Source organism: Pseudopodoces humilis, chromosome 1, assembly GCF_049639895.1.
Source record: "Pseudopodoces humilis isolate 2021_Gansu_Grassland_sample_001 chromosome 1, ASM4963989v1, whole genome shotgun sequence".
Lineage (NCBI taxonomy): Eukaryota > Metazoa > Chordata > Aves > Passeriformes > Paridae > Pseudopodoces > Pseudopodoces humilis.
Genome location: NC_142200.1, coordinates 82982655 through 83004705, shown reverse-complemented (window position 1 = coordinate 83004705; position 22051 = coordinate 82982655). Strand labels below are relative to the sequence as shown.

Genomic DNA, 22051 nt, shown 5'->3' with positions numbered 1-22051 from the left:
CAAGAGCTAATCATGTTCAGGTTAAACCAGTTCAAATTTATGTAAGAACACCAGTGTTGGTGAACTTTGGGAGGGAGCTCCCCTGAATAAACAAACCAAAGGGCATGTTAATTCCAAGTAGCTTCCCCATCATGATAAAAGATAAATCACTAATTTTCCTGCACTGATGTTGACCAAAATTCTTAAACACAAGGAATTAATTAGGAGTTATTACTAGAGCTCCAGAAAAGCGAAGAGTTGATTCTAACACCAATATTTCAGAGCTGTGCCTACTGATCTCAAGCAGTGACAAGTGCTGCACACTTATTTCCACTATTATTCCTGCTTGCATGACAGCTCATTTGTCTCAATGAGTCTGCTCTTGCCTTCAAATTACCTACAGAAAGATAGAAGACACCTACCCCATGCCCTACCCACTGCCATTCTCTCACCCCTGCCTAGCCCTTGCCAATTCTCATCCTTATCTTTAAAGGCAGCCTTTTTGAATCTTCCTGCCAATTTAATGAGCCAACACTTGGCATAGTTACCCTCAAGCCTTGCTCTGCTCTAATAAACACTAGCATTTAGGCTACCAGTGTCAGCCAGTTTGGATCTGCGGGAATATCACTGTTGCTTGAAGCTGAAACATTGAAACTGTAATGCCCACAAGGTATCGCATCAAATTCAAAAACAGGTGCCCCAAGAAAGCCAGATCTGGGCAAGAAAGCAGCAGTTACACTGCCAAGCAAATTTGTATCCAACCACAGAAGCTGTGGATTAACTCTTCGCCTAACAGAGGGAAACGGGACACCCGTTCCATGCAAAGCCACAAGACAACTGATAGAGAATACAATGAGTAAATTAGAGCAACTCAGCCTTAACAAACACAGAAGCTGAATAGAAGATTACATATGGAATATGAAACGTTTAGTTCTTAAAGTAACTGAGTGCAGAATGATGGGCTTCATGTCACAGAGCACTGATTAAAGAATTAACACATACTAACAACCGCATCTCTGCAATGGAGTAAAAAGCACCTGGTAAATACTAACAGCACAACTGCATAAGGAATAGCTGTCAGAGATGTGTGCAGGTGCACCTCCAAAATTATGTTTTATCTTCCCAGGTCTGTTTTCTGACTGTGTGCTCTCTAACTTCTCAGGAAAAGCAGACCATGCTGCTGATAGAAACCCCTTAAGACTGCAAGGCATAACCTCAATCTCTTGGCAAGACAAGCTCATTTAGCATTTCAACATAACCAAATGCAACTTTCATGAACATCCAGGGCAACATGGGCAGTCCTGTGTCCTGAAAAACACCAAACCTCAGAAATTTTTCAGGAATATCGTGGATAGCAAGGAATACAAACTCTGGCTACAGTCCTGCAGCCAGGAGGCTGGGTAGGAAACACAACAACATTCTGGAACAATAAAGTAGTAGCATTATCCCACCTAGTCCAGTGGTAAAATGAGTATCATACTAGGTACTCAGACTTCACAAAGGGTACTTAAAAGTTAGCAGTGGAAAGAGAAATAAATTCAGATGCCTGAGAAATCTGTTTTCTAGGACCAGACTCTCTTGGACTAGGTACATGATATTAGGCACAGCTGGACCTAAAACTACTACTAGTAGTAAAACTACTAGTAAACTACTAAACTTGTAAACTACTAGTAAAACTACTCAGAAGTCTCTAAGAAATAGTTCTTAAAATTTAATGTACATTCACAGTTTGTCACAGAATATGACAAATGTCAAAAGATACAGTAACAATTAGTATCATTAGTAAAGGTTTACTAGAAAAACTGGAAGAGAGCTATCACTAGGAGTATTCCTGCTAGATATGAACTGTATTTTCTCTCAAACTTCATATTTGAACGGAAAATTACTGGAATAAGAACCTTTAGTTACTTCTACAAATACCAAAACCAAAAATTTAATAACCCCTTGAAACTCAAAGGAACCCTTCAAAGGATTTACGGTGCTTTTCCCCAGCATGTACTATCCTTTGCTAAGTGAAAGCCAGAAGGTTCTTGATGAGAACATACAAAAATAAACACCAGACCTATTTCATTAAAGCGAATGGTTTCTCTCTTCCTATTCTTGTCTACTTCACGACATAACCAACCATCTGGTTGGACCAGATGATCTTCCAAGGTTCCTTCCAACCTGGGCTCTTCCATGATTCTGTAACTTGAAAAGCTCATGTTTAATATTGGATCACATGTTGTTGCCTGAGATGCAATCTGCTCACATATTCAGTTTTCCTCCTGCTTAAGGATTGTAATCATTGATATTTGATAAAACCCTGTGATACTATTATCATGCAAGTGGGGAAAAAAATGGGTCAAAGGGCACTGATTTTGACTTATTTTGATTGTAAGCAGAGGTTAATCAGGAACATATCAACTAGTTGTAGAACTAAATTCCTAGATTCCTAAATCTGCCCGAGTATTTTCTGCAGGTAACTGTGAGCAAAAGCCGTTTGAAAAGTAGCAGCTTTGCCTACTGAAAGGTAAGCTTGGATAGACTGAGCTTTAAAGAGCTCAGGTATTAGCTGCCAAGAGAGCATGAAAGCAGGAGAACTTTAAATGACAGTGAGCTGTGCCACAGCAGAAGTGGGATGGGGTTTGGAACGAGTGTGACGCGATCTAAGGCTGGCTGTTCCTCACTTCAGGGAGGAAAGCAGCAGGTGGCAGAGTCTCCTGTAAGAGGGCTCGTCCCTGACAGGCCGGGGAGTGGAGGACAAGGGAAAGGCTCAGAACGACACCTGCAGTTGTCTATGACCTGGAAAATAGTCAAATCAAAAGGCAAATGACCTTTTTTCTTCCAAGCGTACAGAAAGATGGGGAGCAATTTGGACCTTTAGGCTACAAATTAAACACCACAAATTACGGCATACCTACAGCATCACCACCAAAAACCTGTTGGTTTTGAGGTACCCTGCCTCAAACAGTACCAGTGGAAGCACTGCTTTCAGTAAAAGCATCAGCAGATCTGAAATCATGTTCCTCAATCTGTGTCACAGACCTCCCAGTCAAGACTTGGAAGGCTGTATGAGATTCACATACAGTTCAGTTTTAACTAACCCTGAAGAAAGCAAATGACTTTTCACAGGGGCCTGTGATATTATACCAGAGCCAACAGTTGTGCAGGTAAAATGGTAATGATGATCCTTTGCAACTTGAAACATAAATTTCAATCTTGCCAAAAACTTTAAATATAATTATTCCACTGATCAGAGTGAAGGCAATTAACCCAGAACATCCAGAGGAGTCACATACCAGAAAATGTTTTTCAAACACTAAGCCCAACCAAAGCAGTTTGAGTATTTTAGCAAGAAACCATAAAAAGATTATTTTTCATTCCTGTCAGGTCTCCAAGACTACAGCAACTCCTAAGCACCTCCACAACAGGACTTTTGTTCTGTGCAAGTCATTAGAAGAGATGCCTCAAGGAATTATGAGCAGACCACTCATTTAGCTATCTTGATATTCATGGCTGAATTCCTCTCAGTTTTAACTCCTCCCAAGTCCTGGAGGGAAGCTAGCAGTATTCACAAGGATAAAGAAAAGCAAGAAATTTGATTGAAACAGCAGGACTGTCATTGGAACCACAGAACCTACCCTGCTTCATAGTAAGCAGGATGGGACAGGAGTGATCTTTCCACGATGTTAAAGAACTGAGATCTCACCACAGGCAGCCTGAGAGAGCTCCGAGTACACAATACACTGACATCCTGCCTGGTGCAGAGACATCAAACCTTATTAAATAAATACGCATAGCCACTTGCTTTGGATTCTGCAGTAAAGCTCTTTATCCCAGCAATGGAAGGCATATGGAATAAATTACCATCAGAAGTTATAAAATACCAGCTCATTATGGGACATAAAAGTACTTAGGGAGAAAAAAACCCTCTCTTCAGCTATACGGCTGATTAAGTTGCAAGTACTTAGTATTCCCCCCTGTTTGAAAAGTACAGCCAATAAAGTCTGCCTCTAAAGAGCGACTTAAGACATTACCAAAATAAGAGCAGGGAAAAGTGTTGACATAAGAAACACGTTCACTTCTGTGCAGCAGGTCTTATTTTTATTACTAATATTGGTTTGATGGAATGAAAACTTAAAATTCCTCGTGACCTGCATGGTGCAGGCAGCCTGGCCAGCTGGAGAGACTGCCTGCCCTGAGCCGTCTTGGGTATTTGCCAGCGGTAAGAGAGGCTTAAGTTATTATTCAGTAGGAATAGTGTCGAAGTTTGAGACTTTTCAGAAGTGACTGAATTAACTCTGAGTGCCTAATTTAGGGATGCGCTTTTCCTGCTACAGCTGGGCAGCTACAGAGGTCAGCATCCTCCTCTGCATACTGTTTGGTCCCCGGCCTGAGGCCAGCATTGCATCAGCCATACCACATCAGCTGTTCCTCGCAAGATGTCCCCAAGCCCTTTCAGACAAAACAGGCTGCATTAATTTCTTGCTTCTCTTTTTGACTGAGAGGCCTTAGGGACATCTCATGGTGAGTAGTTCAGCATGGAGAGCAGAGGAATGGCACGTAGGGGCCAGAGCTGTGACACGGCGGCTGCTGCTGGAGAGGATATGTAATCAAACCCACCCACAGCTTTCAGCAAGGCATTTCAGGAACAAGATATTTCACACACTAATATTCTGTGAGTATCAATTCTTGTATGCATTGGAGAAAAGGAACACACAAAAACCACCATTCCGTTTTGAAGATTTTGATCTGAATCCACTTGGGAAAGCTGGGCTATTTCCTATCTGGTGAGGGGAAGCCAGCAGGGTGGGTGGCAGCCCAAGTTCACACCCAGAGCACGATTCTCACCACCCCATTGAACCAAAACCAGAACACCTCATCCCACCTTGCCTGTGAACGTGCAAATCAAAGCTCAGCACTGGTCCTGCCTAAATATAAGTCCAGAGAGCCCTCAATCAGCTCAAAACACCAAAAGCCCTTGAGTGTCTTTGCCCACCTTTTGCAAAACTATGCCGCAATTGCTGTTGCTGAAACCTTACTGCCAGATCATTCTGCAGATTTCTACTTCTGCCCTGGCCTTTCATTAAATACAGATGAAGCTACTTCCTGCAATGTTTTTGAAGCTTTTCAGTCATGTAAGGCTGCTTCCCCTTTCATTCTTGTCAAACTAAGGACAGCAGTGATGACTTCAGGCAAGCCCCAGTGCAATGAGATGTATAAAAATAAAGCAGCAAGTTCGACTAAAAAAAAAAAAAAAAAAGAAAAAAAAGGGTGGCAAAGGAAGAAAAAAAAATACAAGTAAAGCCTCAAACTATTGTATTGCTCTCTTTTTTTATTTGAAACTTACAAAGAAAACCTACATGCTTATTGGAAGTATTTTCTTCTTGTCCACACCGTCATAATTTAGGAATAAAGGCACAGAATTAGCAGGTTTTATATTTAAGTAAGACCAAGGATCCAGCTCACAGTCCCTACAAGCAGGCTGCTTTTACTAAAGTAACAGACCAAGAATACATATGAAAGTTTCACCTGGCAAATCATTCCAAACTGAGCAATTGAATTTTTGTGCTCAAATCTACTTAGACTCTTCAAGATTCCTGCAAGATTTAACACAAGGCCACAGATTGATTCTATACTATTTGGTCAAGGAGGGACTTGGTCACCATTATACTGTTCTCAAGGGCATGTAACTATCAGCACAGTTCCATAGTTTAGTTATTATACTCCTCATTTTGCTGCACTCTGTATTGTATGAGTGCTGGGAGAACCTCTAAAGTAAAGTTTCCTTTAGGAGTTAGCAGTTCAAGCCCTACTACTTGAAGGCTGTTACCTTTTCACCTCAGAAAGAAAAGCAGACTCCAAATGATGGATTTTACTGAACTGTGCTAAACCCATCCTTTTCTTTAAGGAAACATTCACTGAGACAAAACTGGTAGAGTAGAACACAGACAAGCCTTTAGCCTTTGTGGAATCATTGAAATATGTTTCTCCTACTTTACAGGAAGATCACCCTTAAAATTAAAAGCAAGCATTGCCACTACATGCTATGATACAATAAAACAATAGTTTTACAGCCATAATCTTGCCTTCCACTTCAGAGTAAATCCTCACTGGAGGAAAGGTTTTTATGTATTTCATAATTCAGAAAATATCCCTCTTTCCCCACTGAGACAGAGTTCAGTCTCTGTTCACTTTATCATTCCCTTTATCTTGTTCTCAACAAGACTCACCACCTTGACACAGGAGCCCTAAAACCATGGTACCAACACTTCAAAGGATATCACAGGCAATACGTAACAAAAATTACTTCTCTGAAAAGCTTTTCTATCAAGTGTCATGTATATCCATGGAAGATGGCTGCAATACCTCTCAAGTCAAAAACTAGGTATCAAAGTATATAGGCATATATAAGCAAAAGCTTCTGAAGAAAAAACTAACAGTGATTCAGCAGAATTCATTGAGGAGTCATTGTTAACCAGCACAACTCCTACACTAGGATGACCTAATAAAGGCAACAGGCTAAAGCAGGATATGTAGCAGTGGACAGGACACTATTTGCAATTAAAAGCAAGCAAGCACATTGGAAATTCATCTGGATTACTATGTAGAGACAGACAGCAAACACAAAGCCTTGGAATGCAATTGTTCTGATTGTAACAACTGAACTCCAGATCTAGCTGCTACAAGGTTATTTTGACAGCTTTTAAAGTTCGGTTTGTAAAAGCAAATGTCCATAAACATGGACTCACCTTCAACAAACTGAAAACCCACCTATTCTTAAACTCTTCACCCCATCTATCCCTCCAGACTGCTCCTGCAGTTGAAACACGGGTCCTTCACATTCAAACTCTCAGATCTATGCATCCCCATTCACTTCACTTGTCTGCAAGAAATCGAAGCAAGTTACATGCAGTCAGGGCTTTTTACTTTAGCAAAATAAAGGCACACTTGATATCCAAACTTCTGCTAGCATTAAAAATATAATGGAGATGAAGGCTGAATTCTGTTGTTTTGTTCTAATATCTCATTTTAAAGAAAGCTTATAAAACTGAGAGTCACCCGCTTTCCAGCAGCAAAACTCAATACCAACTCCTTTGGGAAAGAACCGTATGTCACTTCTCCAAGGAGAAATAACTGAAATATCCTGAAAATGTACCATCAAGGAAAAAAATGTCATCTTCCTCCTGTACTTTAACAAAGTTGCAAAAAGCTGCAGTATCAGTCTAGAGGCTTCCAGGAAGTCTTATCTAAAACAGCTTTCCCATCTTGAACCTAAGATTCATTTAAGGAAGCTACTGACTAAGTTCTTTAGTGACATAATCTACCAAGTACTTTTGCTCAAAGTAAATTTAAAACAGAATTAGTCTTACACTGGGAAGACTTGTGGTAAAATCTGGTCAAATTCCTTACATGCATTTCTTTAAAAGAATAGTTTAGCAACACATTTCAAGTCATCCCTTATTAAGATGACCTCAAAAAACTCCACTTTCAAGTTTTACAGTTGTATGCACTGATATTAAAGAGGTGAAAATGTAATAGATGGGGCCAAAAAAAGAAGAAAGGCTTACAAACTCATCAGTACTTGCCATGACTTCTATGACAGCATGTACAGCTTCTCTAGGATGGGACCCAATGAATGCTCATCTGATCTTTCCTCTTTCTTCCTAATTCAGCTAAATAAAATGCTGGAAATGCACCTTTTTTTGGTGAAGTCATGCAAAAATTGGATTCTACTTGTTATTCTCCCAATGCACAAGAAAGCCACAAACACAGTAAAATTCCTGGCATCCCAAAGGATACTTATCCTGTCTAAAGCAATTGCTGTATTGGCAAAAGCTCTGAACTAACCAACTGTTTTAGGCAAAGCTTGAGTCTTGATGGAATTGAAGAGCAAAATTACACTGAAGTTAACAGCAGCTTTCAGGTTTTATCAGTGTTAGATGCTCAACATGAGGCATGGAAATGTAAGCTCAAAAAAACCACTTGAACGCACACTCCTCTAAGAAGGAAGAATGACAGCCCCTGGCAGAAGTTCATCTCTGTGTCTTAGTACTACAACAGAAAGATAGGAATCCATGCTCCTGATCAGCAGAAGCTTAGCAAATCCCCACACACCCTAGGATGTACCTGCCTTGCCCCAAGGATGGAAGATGTGGGTAGTCAAACATTTTTAAAAAGCTACAGAGGAACACATGCATGCTAGGTCAAGAATTGTTCTGTATGAACTTCTTAAAAGTTACATAACACAAATGTCATATTTCAATGTATTCTAGACAAATTCTATCAACTGCAAACTGATTAAGCTATTTTTTGTGTTAAAGTACAGTAATTTTCTCCTTGGTCTTTCATCAGAAGAAACAAGTCAGACAACCTACATATCAATCCTTGTTAAGGTACAACATTTTAAGTATGTCACTTCCTACCACTGTACCAGCATTGTTGCACACATCAAAATCTAAACTCAGGGTTTATCATAGGACCAAACTGATAAGCAGCTTATGTCAAAACAATTCTGTCGAGTATTGCAAGGCTACTGGTAGCACATCTCAACTACATCTAGTTTAAAAATATCTGTGATATGAAATGATACTGAAAAATGTATAATTTGTCCAGTCAAGTCCCTCCAAAGTTTAGCCCTGCAAAGAGAAGGCCAGAATGCTGGATTTGGAATTGGCAACATCTACAATCAAAAGCCACAATACCTCATAAATAAAAAGAGAGGAACTCATAGGTAAAGATTGAGTGACTGCTTCAAACTGCACAGAGAAATACAAAAGCCAGAAGAAATAGCATAAGCATTTAGTCAGAGACTTATCTGTCATTTAAAATTCAGCTTCATTAACATGAAATTTCCAAGCTTTTGCTAGAAGGAATTCTGGCTGACCTTTTAATCCAATCTGACTCCATCCTATCTCAGCCAGCATGTTCACAACTTGCTAGGTAAGCTTAGCTCATACACATTATGTCTGTACCTTGGCTTCTTTTCCTATGTTCTAGTCATCAGTATTTGTACGTGCATGTGATTTTATGTAGTATGTTCATACAAACCTTTTTTTAAGGAGCTAGTCAGAGCAATAACAGTTTTGGTTCTGACTTCAGTAAGCAGGCACAGAGTACATACTCAGCTGAAAGTGAGAGCTGCAACAAGCCACAAGGACACTCTCATTTGCCTTTTTCTCCCTCTCCTACAACACTGTAGAGACCGTTCCTAACACCACCCTTAACAGCCCTTCTTTTTAACTTCTCTCTTACCAGCAAGAGCAGCTTCAAAGAATCACACAGAAGCCTGGATGATGAAAAAGGAGAGACAGGATTAGCAGACACCCTTGGAAAGCTTCACTACCTGGATTTCTGCCTGCTTATAGCCATCCACCTTGTTTCCTTGCTAAAGAACACAGACCCTTTGATTCACGCTAACTTGACTTCAATCATTCAAGTGTTTTCTTTTTTCAAATTTACATGACAAAGGTTGGATTATGCTGATATACATTAAACATGTATGTCAGCAGCAAAATTCTATACCTCAGATCACATTCCTGAGGGAAAAAACAAACAAAACAGAAGGAAAGCTGATTTTATAAAGTGTGAAGAAGGAAACAGTGGGGAGAGATATGCATCATGAAGAAACATGAAAGGGAACATTTTCTCAAGGCTTTTCTACCCTTGGATACAGGCAGAGAAGATTTATCACATGCCCACAGATATCAGGTTTGACACAGTTTCTTCTCTTTCCTACCTCAGAGACTAGAAGTAACTGGATAGCATATGGGAATTGTCTAGGAGTGCACATCATACGGTTTTATTACAAAGGAGAGGAAAAAAACAGAAGAGATTGGCTTTTTCCATTCCCTTTTAAAATTAAATCAACTATCACACATCTGAGTCATCTCCAAACCCATCAGTTTTCTGTCCAAAGCACTCCATGGGTCTGTGAAAGAATAATCACAAGTACTAGCTCATAAGCCTGACTACAGTCTGAAGTTTCTTCTTTGATGCTATACAATCCCTGTAGGAAAAATGTTGAAAATTCCCACACCCATAGCAAGAGCAGGAAAAGGCCTGTAAAAAGGTCCAGTTTTACCAAGTACACAGTCTGGTTTAGAGTTCCTGAAGCTTCAGGAAGTTATCTAGGAGAAATCAAAACAAGTTCATAAATTTCAGCTTTGACAGGAAAGTGAGTGTGATAAAAAAAACCTCAGAACCTTAAATTCATCAGAGAACCACTTTAACTCTGGTTCATGATAATTTTAGAAAGAGATCCATAAATACCCACCATGAGTACTTTGTACAATATTAGTAGGACCAACCTGAAGCTGGGGCTACTTGTCAGTTTTCTCATCTCACTGAAAATACTCAGACAATTCTGAAAAGCCCATCTACATATGAGAGCACCCCATCCCGAAAGTCAAGAATCATCTCTACTGGCATTTGAATCCAAGACCTCTCAATACCACAAGAGCAGTCCAGCTGAACAGTGTTCAGGATAATACACAGCACAAGTAAGTTCATTTAAGTATATTGATTGTGGTCAGACCATAATAGTATTTCATTTTGCTACCCTAGAAATGAATGCTTTCTCTAACATTGGAAAAAATATTGCGGCTACCCAGAGACACAGTAGTTAAACTGTTTACTTTGAAAAAAGCTGAGCAACTGAAACTGTTCTATCCTTCACCCTTGCCCAATGCTAGCATCTAAAAACAAACAAAAAGCCCCCAACAAAACCAAAACCATTCCCCTCCAGAGCACATCCTTTGAAAGTTCAGCACATCTTAATCTCATTAAAACTGTATTGAACCCTCCACCCTGTAATCAGGGGGAAAACCTAAAATATGTTAGGATGTCATTTAAATAGCGTCTCCATTTTGACCCACCTACTCTTGCTGACCAATTGTATTAAGTGCCTGGCTCCTTACAGAGGAAGGGATCGAATTACATTTGTCTTTATGAAAGCCATTTCACAGGTCACCTCCATGCAGTGGAATGCAAATGGCCAGGACTTTATGATCATAGACCCTAATGGCAGAAATCCCCTCCAGTACTATCGTACCTGAATAGAGAGGAGGAAACAAGAAACAGTGGATCAAAATCCCCTCATTTACCTCCTCTTTCCAAAGATCTACTGTGTGAGTGGACACAGCTACACAGCAGATCTCTGGAAATCACATCCACAAAAGGATCAGTATTAAACCTCTTATCTTTAAAACACACATGAAGCTTTGCTCTGAGAAAAACCACAGGAAAGGTCTGTGATGCTCTCTCATTCACAAACATTTGCAGGATTAAGTTTTAAAAGCATTTGGACAGATATTGAAAAGAATCCTTCCCAAAATACTATCATTTTGATTCCTCTGCCTACTCACCCTCCTATGAGGGAGAACTGAGACTCCTGAAGACTTTTTCTTTTTTGACACTTTCTATTTATGTTCCAAATATCTTCATCTCCACCTCAGCAAGAAAGGAAAGGAAGAGGCCAAGGATATATTATACTTGCAGCACTTTAATTTATAATATCACATGAACAAAAATTTATTCAGTGAAATTTATTAGTAGGAGCAAAACCATAATTAATTTTAATTACAAACTATTTACTTTGCATATGGGAAGCATGTTGGGTATAAAATGCCAAACATTGTCAACCTCCAAAAGAACATAATTTTATTATACTTCAGATCAGTATAACTCACATGTCTTGAATTATTTTTTTTAATGGAAGTTTCATATACAGGATTGCTATCTTAACAGATTTAATGAGATATTCTAATTTCTAGGCATTTAAACTAGCATATAATTTCTAGATAGCTAGACCACAGTTGGCTACATAAGGACAGTAAGACTAAACTGAAACACCGTAAAATTATTCAATGTAACATTTTTAATGAAAAATAATCAAATCATGGAATTGAATATGCTGAGTTGGAAGGGACCCATCAGGATAGGATCCTCGAGTCCAACTCCTGGCCCTGCACAGAACGCCCCAGGACTCACACCATGTGCCCTAGAGCTTTGTCCAAACACTTCTTGAACTCTGCTAGGCTCGCTTCTCTGACCACTTCCCTGGGGAGCCTGTTCCAGTGCCCCAGTGCTCAGGGAGAAGAACCTTTTCCCAGTATCCAACCCTGTCCTGAGAAAAGGCTTTCCCTGGCTGGAACACCAAGCAGAGAACCTACAGTCTCTACCACCAGCAGAAGCACCTCCTCCAAAACTTGAGGAATCAACTGCTTGGCAACATAAGAAAAAGGCAGCCAGTCATCAGGATCCGCTTTCAGCTTCAAGGCACCCTGGCATCTATATTTTGGCTTTGTTATCAAACCTAGATGAGAAGAAGGCAGCTTGAGAATAGTTTTACACCATGGAACATCCACAAAAATATAATGGAAAGTAGGAAGGAGAGGGAGAATTGCCCCACCAATGCAGGAAAACATTTCCCCTTATTGCCCCAGTTTGTCTTGCTCAACATTCTACTCTGAGTTTTTGTAGTGGCCTCCTGCTGGTTTTTGAAGCAAATAAGCCAATGACCCAGAATGTAATTAAGGGAAAGGAACTGTGCAGTTTACCTCATCCAATTTGCATTTTGCATACTAACTCATAGCATGAAAAGCTGTTTAGACATACACTTTCTTTCGCTGCTCTACTGGACTATTTGTTATTACAATTGTTAATATAATGTGAGAACCCACTAGGTGAGTTTAAAAACACTTTGATTCACATTTACCTTAATCGTCTTTTTCCTGCAAAAGCATAGAGTTGTTTAAACTTCACAAGCAGAGAGGCATTGAGCAAGCATAGCAACTGTACTCAAACATTTATACAACTTGGCATTTCAGCAATTCTTGGCCAGTTGTTTTACCCTCTAATCACTTTCTTTTCACCCCTTTGAAATGCTTTCGCTAATACCTTGCCTCAGGTTTTGCCACTTCCAGGGCAGAGATCATCACTGTGTCCACAAGTTGGCTTCAGCAGTGGTTCATGTGCTCCCCCAGCAATGACATGAACAGACCAAAGTCCTGTTAGGAAGGCTTATCCCATAAACCAAGAACATAGTTACTTAACATGGCAGAGATCACTTCCCTGAAGTTACCTGAAATTCATGGTAAAAATTATACTAAACATACTACTAGACCAATATCCAACCTGGAACCAGGAGTGCCAGATCAGTCTCTGAGGCTTGACAAAATTCTGCATTTGAAATAAACTAGGGAAAACTTGTCCTAATAAAGTGTAGGGAAAAGGCCCTCAAATTTGTAGGACACCACTGAGGAATGCTGGCTGGCATATTCTAACATTCAGTAATTGCACAACAAGTCAATCAGAACTTGCTATGGAAACAAAACTGACCACTCTTCTCCAAAAAACAGGCTTTGTTTGAATTTGAACCTAGAGACTTCAAGATTTGAGCTCCAAGGACGCAATGACTTAGCAGCTGTCACAGAGGTCTTGTCTTACTGAACCATCAAGTACAGACTGAGGACTTCATGTGGTTTCAAAATCCTTCGGAACACTGGAGTATCTTTGGAAAATAAACTCATCAATCCACCAGAACCTAATCACTGAAGGAAACATAGCTTTTTAACAATTTAGCTTTTTAACTGAGAAACTTTTTTCTTCTAAGTCCAGTCTGAAAGAGCTATTGGTCTTACCAGCTTAAATTGAAATTGTCAAATCTATAAAACTTAATTTTAAACTAAGACCATAGATCACTTCTGAAGAAGGCTGTACTGCTGTACTGAAATTTTGCGGTGTTTTGTACTAGAAGCAGTTAATTCATAATGAACAAAGATGATCTCTTCCAAGACATTTAAAGCTAATGCAAAAAAGACATTCTGAATCCATATGTGCTATTAAGTTTTCACCACACAGAATCCAATGCATGGAAAGAAAATTCTCATGTTGCCTCAGTAAAGTTTGCTTGTGGAGAATGTGGAAATTATCTGAGAGCACTCAAGGCCTGAGCAAGGCCTCAGGAAATGGGATTGAAACCCAAACTCCTAATCTCTTGCTCTTCTTGACTTCTAATTTTATGCATTGTTTACCATTTGGTGGGGGGAGAGAAAAAGGAAAGAAAACACAAGCACAAAATTACTTCTAAATCTTTCTACGTAAGCTGCAAGCAGAGCAGCTGTGTTCATCAAACACTCATTATAGGGGGAAAAAAATAGTTTTGGAACAAAGTAAATACAATTCAATACTTGAAGTTAGACATCAAAATCTATTTTTGCAAACTTCCACAGTCCTAACTAGGTTATCACAATGATAACCTCGGTACAATAGCTAAGGACTACATTTACATTTCTTGGAAACAGCTGCAACAGTGAGTTTCCCTGTGACTAAATATAATCTTCCCAGAGATGCATCAGACAGACTTATAACTCTTCTGTAAAGGAAACCTGCTGAAAGGTAAAAATGTGACAAGAGCAGTTTTAGAGGGGGATCTTGCCAAAAAGATCACAATAATGAAAAAAGTGCATTCAAGAAATCTGTCCTTTCAAAGCATGGGACCCTTTATCAAGTCACCTTCAGCTTTATCTACACAATCCAAATAAAAGGATTTTATTGAAAAAGGCCATTATTTGGTCTACTCTTCTAAATTTTTCAAGATAAAGGACAGCAATGCTCCAAGGCAATGCTAAATTTATTATTTAATGAAAACGAAAGTGGAAGAGAACACATTTAAGACACATTTCTCTGAGGTATATTACTGAAAGATAAAAGATGCTATCAAGAACAAGATTTATCCAGAACAGCATAGATAGCTTCTTCCTGCAGTTGTACCTTTGACAAAAACAAAGAACATACCAGGCTGGAAAACTGGGAATGCTGCAAGTTCCAAGGCTGCTGCGTGCTTTTCACCTAATCACCATGTCTCTCTGGTATATTGTCTTGTTGCGAGGTTTAAAAAACCTGCACAGTTTCTACAGGAGAAGCATAAAGCCACAATACCACTAATTCACAAAAGACAACTTCAATTTATTAAAATTACATTGCTACGACCAACTCACATACTTATATAAGTTGAGTTGCTGTCTCCTCTCCTTGAGAGTTAGCCAGCACTGCAGGGTAGCAGACCAGAAGTCACATTTTAAAGAGGACATGCCAAAAGCGTTACACCATTCTCTAGAAAAAAGTACATTCAGTCTTGATCATTAGAGATTTAATCTTCTGGTACTGTTCCCCTAGTACAGCACATAACATATACATACAGAGTCAGAAAAGTAAAAGAAACCCATGAATCTACCAAACACAAAAATACTCTATGGCCAGATCCCTCGACCTGGAACTAAGGCAGATTTGTCTAGATTCTGTAAAAATCCAAGTACACTGAAACTTAAGGCTTTTTTTTGTTATAATTTCCTTAGTTTAGGAGTAAATTACAAAATACCTAATCTGTGTTCAAGCAAAAGGTGCAAACTTTCTATGGGCAGCCAGTAGCAGTTTTAGCTATCCCTCAACAGACACCCTACATCAGTACGCATCCCTAGTCCCATTCTCTTCTCTCTCCATGTATCCACAGACAATGATCCAAATAACATTTTGCAGTCTGCTATTATAATGCAGTTCGGCTGATTTTTTTCTGTCTTTTTATTAATGCGTTATCCCAAGACTTGTCATCCCACTGCTCTGAAACAGAAATAGTACACTTCAGGAGAGAACCCAGCCACTTGTTCTTATAAAAAGATTATCATGCCAGTACAAAGGTTGTTTCTAACCGAGTTACTCAAGCATCCTGCAATAAGCCATTCAGAAGTTCATCGTTACCTGTCCAAACAGATTAGTCATGTTAGCGCTGAAGCAATGGCATTATGTAAAAGACTGCTTCTCCCTGATCTGCTTCATTAGCTCCAAATCATATTTACAAAATGCAGCATGCTACTTCAGCATGTCTGCGGCAATCAGCAGTTAAAACACTTTCTTTTACCATCACCCATGATTTATGAACACATGGGTGGCCAAAGTATAGCCCACGGGTGCTGGGCTCTCACTGCCTCCTCTCTTAGAGCACAAAAGGCAGAGCCCACAGAGAGCAGGAGCTGTAGCTCTCATCACTTCATCTCAGTTTTAGTGGGTTTGTGCAAAGGGGCAACCCACAGACAGACAAAAGCAGCAACAATGTGCTGCTCCATTTTCAAGAACTTGTGGACATTTATATCTGCTGATGAAACTGAGCCATTCTCCAATGGACAAAATTTAGATATTTATTCAACTTGACAGAATCAAGCTATTTAACAATGGGAGGAGAGCAGGGATGAAATAATGAGACTAGGATGTTATGAAGTAGAGAAGAGGTAGAATAAATACTGACATATCCCATTGTAATTCTCAAGCTGACATTATTGAGTTGGCTTTGGAAACTAGGACAAGTGATCTGAATCATGACAAAAAGGCTTTCAAATATACACTGTCTGCTCTTTGTTTGGATTTGAAGAAAGCAAGCAGCCTCCCTGATCTGGTGGGTACATTCTCAGAGCTCTTCTCTTGAGAGTCATTTTCAATTTACCTATTAAAGATGGAAAGCTTTCCACAGAAATCCAGTAAGATTTCCACAGAATCAAGTAAGTTAGCCTTTGGATTTAGTTGCTGTGAGAAACCACATTACAGAGGTGCAGTCAGCAAGGTGCAACATGTAGACATTCTGTAGGCCAGACAGAATTTACTGAAAAAAAATATCCGTTATTGTTTATAGGGTGATGGTATCATATCTGACACCCTAAACCTGGTTTCCATAGCTCATCACTCGGTGAAGAGCAATAGTGGGGGGAAGATGTGTGTATCTCTCACAACAAGTAAATGGAAAACTTTGTGGTTGTTTCACTACCTGATACTGTAAAGAGAAAAATATGCTCCTTCAACTGGTTAAGAAAATTCATGGCTCTGGGCCAGACAATACTGACAAAGTTAAGCACATCACTACCCCCCTCCCCTTGCCCATTTAAGAAGCAAACTGTATTTTCAAGGTTACTGAAACTTCTGATTCTCAATAGTGGCATGAGCCACACAACAGCAGCAGAGCTTCCATGTCTGCCCCTGCTGCCTGCATGCCCCACACACCAGCTCAACTCAGCCTCTTTCACCATGAGATTCTCAGAGACTACCAGAGCCCCAAACCTATCCCAAGCCTACTTACTTGGCCTATACACCTTCAAAACAAGATTTACTACTTTCGCACATATAGATTTGTGCGTATTTAAGTTCAAAGACAGGGTTGGCAGGCCTGCACATAAGTTACCACACGAGTTTGCTCTTGAGCAGGAATATGTACGGCCTATTTCAAAAACTCTCAAGTCTACTGCATCAGCTGCACAGGAATTAGCCATACCAAGCCCCTCTATCAAGACCATGATGCTTTTTTGGTAGATGTAGATACAGACAAGAGTCTACACTGTGAATAAAGACTTTCTCCACAAAGTGCCGCAAGGTGTTAGTTCCACTCTTGCTCAGTGCTCAAGAAAGCAATTCCTTCCACTTCAGTTTCTATTGAAGAAAGCAAATGCTGTTCAAGAGCCAAGGCTAGTGAATAGCTAATGGTAAATGGCATTTTTGAAGCAAACAATGCTCTTCTAGAGGGTGCCCATCCCTTGAAGCAACAGGTGCTGCTTCCACCATCATGTATACACACAAGAGGGTTAGAGGTGCCTAAATGTTCAAGTCAGTGGTCCTCAAAAAGACCTGGAAAAAAGGTTCTACCTCAAATTCTATGTCTCCATTTCACATCCCTGAGTTTATTTTCTAAAAAACACCAAATCCATAAAAGGCAAGCCATGCAGTTTCAGGAATTCCCTATCTGTGACATTAAAACTAGAAATGAGACTCCGTATTTGGTGCTTTTTCTTTTCATTTAGGTTTAAGAATTTGGGGAGAAAAGAGGTAGCATCAGACTTTGCTGGACAGTGATTCAGTACTACAGGGATGAGTACTATTTAATTTCAGAACCTGCACAAATTTTCTATCATTCCATTAAAGCCTAATATTCCCCAGTTTAAGTACTCTCATATATAGATCCTGATTAATCTGGCAACTTCAGCCAGGTTGCTGTACACAGCAAGAAGAGAAACCAAAACAAACTTAAAAACCCTCACTCCAAGCCCAAAACCAAACAAAACCCAGAACACTCCGCACTTTTTAAAAAATAGTTTATAAAGGGGACAGACATACACCATACAGGCATCTTGAATGCAAATTTTCTGACCAGACTGGCTATTTCTAGATCAGTCTTTTTGGTATGTTCTATTCTCACAGCCACATTAAATCTTTTCCACATGCCACAGTACAGAGCCTAGCACCTGAAATACCAATGCTATGCCAAGTCACATGATAGCAAGGGGGAAAAAAAAGTAGCATTACACCAAAACTAAGTGTCATAGAGCCCTCCTCACTATGGTCTCCCATTGTTTATTTTTTTTTTTTTTCCCCCCCCCCATCTGCCCACCACTAACATGAATTTTCAAAGTCAGTCACCTGAGCACCAGAGGTCCTGTCAGGGTTTTAAGATGCTCAAGGCAGGTCTAAGAATATTGCTTCAGATTTGCAAGTAGTGTTTTTTGTTTCTTACCCCATCTGCTGTAGAGCACAAATTTTGCCATCCAATATTATCCTGCAGAGATCACCAGGTGGGCACAAAGCTCCTTCTCAGGGGCAAAGGAGCCAGCAAGCCTCCACCATGAACAGTGGAGGATGCACACCACAATGAGAAGTGGCACTCAGAGACAAATAATGACACCCACCTGGTGTCAGCTATCAGAAAAGTACATACATGGAAGCCCCCTCTGCTCTACATGGCCTGCTAACATGCCACTCCAGTCTCCAAGTGTACAAGTCACCTGTTTCAACAAAAAGTTCTCTTTGAGACTGATTTATCTTCATCTCTTCCAAAGCCTGCAGGAAAAGACAGAATCACACAAAGCTAAAAAGCTTAAAGTGAGTTTGCCCATGTTCATTTCTCAACCAAAAAACAGTTCCTAAGTCTTACTTGCACAGGTACTTTTCTACTTGCTCTAGAAATGCCAGTGGCAAACAGATGCATTAAACAAAATAGCTCCATGCTCAGATGAAAGATATCTTTACTTCAAACACAGATGAGATTCCACAGCACATGTTGAGGTTTTCAGAAACAGAAAGCAAATCTGTCACTTGGAGACAGACAAGCCCATCTTCTGAAGGGCCTTGATGCTAACAAACTTCTGCTGCTAAGAATCCAGCTCAGATAAAAGTTTCTCTTCCTGAGCTAAGCTACCTCAAAGTTTAGGATGAAGTATGCTTGCAACAGAACTTCAAAGCATCTGTATAAAAAATAGAAATAAATCGTATTTCCTAGGCAAAAACCAGACAATGTATAATGCCCAGTTTTGTAGAAAAGAGGAGATGGCCCCCTCATCCACAAGCTTATGGATTATGCAAGAGCAGAATCTTAAAGTTCAGAGCACACTATTTTATTAAGAACTAGATAAAGCTATTTTCATTCCAACATAAAATTAAACTTACTCGGTACAGCACAAGAAAAAGGAATCACCTGCAAATTTGAAATGTTCCAAATAAAAATTTTTGTCTGTGGTTTCCTGGAGACACCACTCTTCTGTAAACATCCATAAACCATCATTTTGTCCCCAAATCCCTGTGCATTCTTAAGCCAGGAAAAGAGTAATGAGTCACAACCATAACTTAAAACAAGATTCCTAAAACCACACTGACAACTTCAAAGTGGTAGATCAACTTCACCACCTTAAAAGGAAAAAAAAAACCCAAAAGCTGAAGGCTGCTGATGTTCAGTATTTTCAGAGCCACCTCAGATGTGGCATCAGCAAACACTGCCCACACAGAAATAGCTGATCCTCTTCACAGCAGAGGAAGCAGAACTCTCAGCTGAGCAGAAATGACAATATTGCTCTTCAAATATCTCACTTGAGTTAACACCTATTGCAGCCAGAGACCACACAAATTCAAATACATACAATCCCTATTTATGTCACAGCTGAATGGGAAATAGGCTACTCTGAAGCAAATACAACTAAAATTCTGTTGTTTGGAATTGCTCCTGTCCATTTACTTTTCCTTTGAAATCCTTCCTCACAAACTTGGGTATTTCACACCAATTCCAGCTTAACTTTAATACTGTTCTTCATAACGAAGAAATTATTATTCCTACAGACTGAAAAGACTTAGGTCCTGTTTTTAAACCACATGAAATCCCACCCAAGTCCTGCAACTTGTGATTCCCTTTTCACAGCTTAAATCCAGCAGTGAAACTCCACGACCAGAGGACAGCTGGAGGATGTTTAATCTCTGATTTCTCAGGCTTTCTTACTAAAGCAACCAAAGGACATGAAGGCTCACACCCACACCATACAAGGGGTACAGGACAAAAGGATCAACCTAGCAGGGAGGGAAAAAAGCCACAAGTGCTTCTCAGCTGCAATTCATGACATTGTCTAAAATTAAAGTGGGGTATAAAACACAAGTCTGCCTTCCTCCTTTCTCAGCCCTCCTACCAAAGACCTGCCATGTGACAGACTATACATGTCTTTCTCCATTCAACTTCCACAGTTATTAGTGAGGAATGCAGACAGAAGACCCTAAAGAAGCCACAATAACATACACAGAATCAGTGACATGACATGGAGGCAAAGAGCAGAAGCAACAGTACCAGTCCTAAGGTGAGAAAGTTAGGCATGCTTTGTGAACAAGTATTAAGGCATCAGAAGATTTATCTATGGTTAGCCTTGCTACATAGGAAGAAGAAGAAAAAAAACCACAACCAAAAGAAACGCAAAAAAATGTTTTCTGAATGTTTTTCAATCACTAGTTTCACAACAATATAAAGAAAACTGCAATGCTACATTCTTTAAAGGAAAAACTTAATTCTGTCTTGTCAGATAAATTGAAAGCTTACAGAAAATACAGTAAAACTGACTATAGGATAAATTATTTGGTGTAGTAAACTAAAATGTTAAATAACCTTTTACAATTAAATTTTTAAAATAAATTTTCAAGATTTATAAATAAAAATTAGACTTTTATTACTCTGCTTTCCAAACAATAAACATGTCTGGTCAACACCTAGTGTTTAAAAGTTATCCATCCTTTGACACAATAACTAAACATTTTCAGCCTCTCAAAAATATAAAAATTTACTGCTTTTTGTACTCTGCTCACTGAGTTTTCCCATTTAACTTCTAAGGGCTGTCAACTTTCCCAAGTCTCATTTTTTCTAATTAAAATCACGATGGATCATGTATGTTTAGGATTATTTCAGCATATTTCCACACCCATACAAGAGCTTACAGCATAAACCACAATTCCATCTCCCTTGAACTGAAACTCACTTTCACTGTGGGGGAGGAAGTGGGGAGGAAGGACTACAAACCCCTTGTCTGATAATGACTTATCAAAGTAGTAGCCTGATAATTTTTTTTACAGTACAGTCAACCTAATTTATCTTTTAAAGTAAGGGAAGAAGTTACTTTACAACTGACATGCTCTCAACATGACATGCTCTTGAAGACAACTTTTGAAGCCATCAACTAATACTTTGAGTAGTTTCACAATAAAGCAATATACAGGGAAGCCGCTCTTAAAACTTCTAGCACAGATAAGCATTTGGTACATACAACATCAGCTAGAGCAGACAGAACATCAAGTGTGCTACTTACTCAGAACAACATACTTTTCCTATTGTAGGAGGAAACAGTGCATGTTTATGCACTGCTGCATTAGGCAGTCTAGGTTGCTCTGCTGCTGCTATGGGGCTGTTTTGTCAGCAGTGATGAAGCACTGTATTAATCTTTAATAGTGTTTCAACAGTAAAGCACGTAAGCTTGGTCTCAGTAGAGTAGCATCAACAGTGTTAACATGAGTTTTGCAAATTGCTGCAGCCACTTGTCTTTATGTACAGGCAAGCAGTCATGTGGTCTCAACGTAAGTCAGAGTCACCTACAGAGAGGTGACTTACTTCTGGCTCTTTCTCTTCCATACAAGCAGTTCAAATTGTTCCACCACAAGATTACTATCTCTCCAGCTCACCTCTGCAATATTTTCACCCTTGCTCTCTCACAACCCAAAGGATTGCTCCCTGAGTTGTTTCCCTTTGCTGACTGAA

At 39.5% G+C, this 22051-nt stretch overlaps 1 protein-coding gene across 1 annotated transcript in view; it reads right to left on the bottom strand.

Annotated features, from left to right (window-relative positions):
- Positions 1-22051, bottom strand: part of PHLPP1 (PH domain and leucine rich repeat protein phosphatase 1) — a 137374-nt gene that overhangs the window by 65492 nt on the left and 49831 nt on the right. The gene's annotated exons all lie outside the window — the stretch shown is intronic.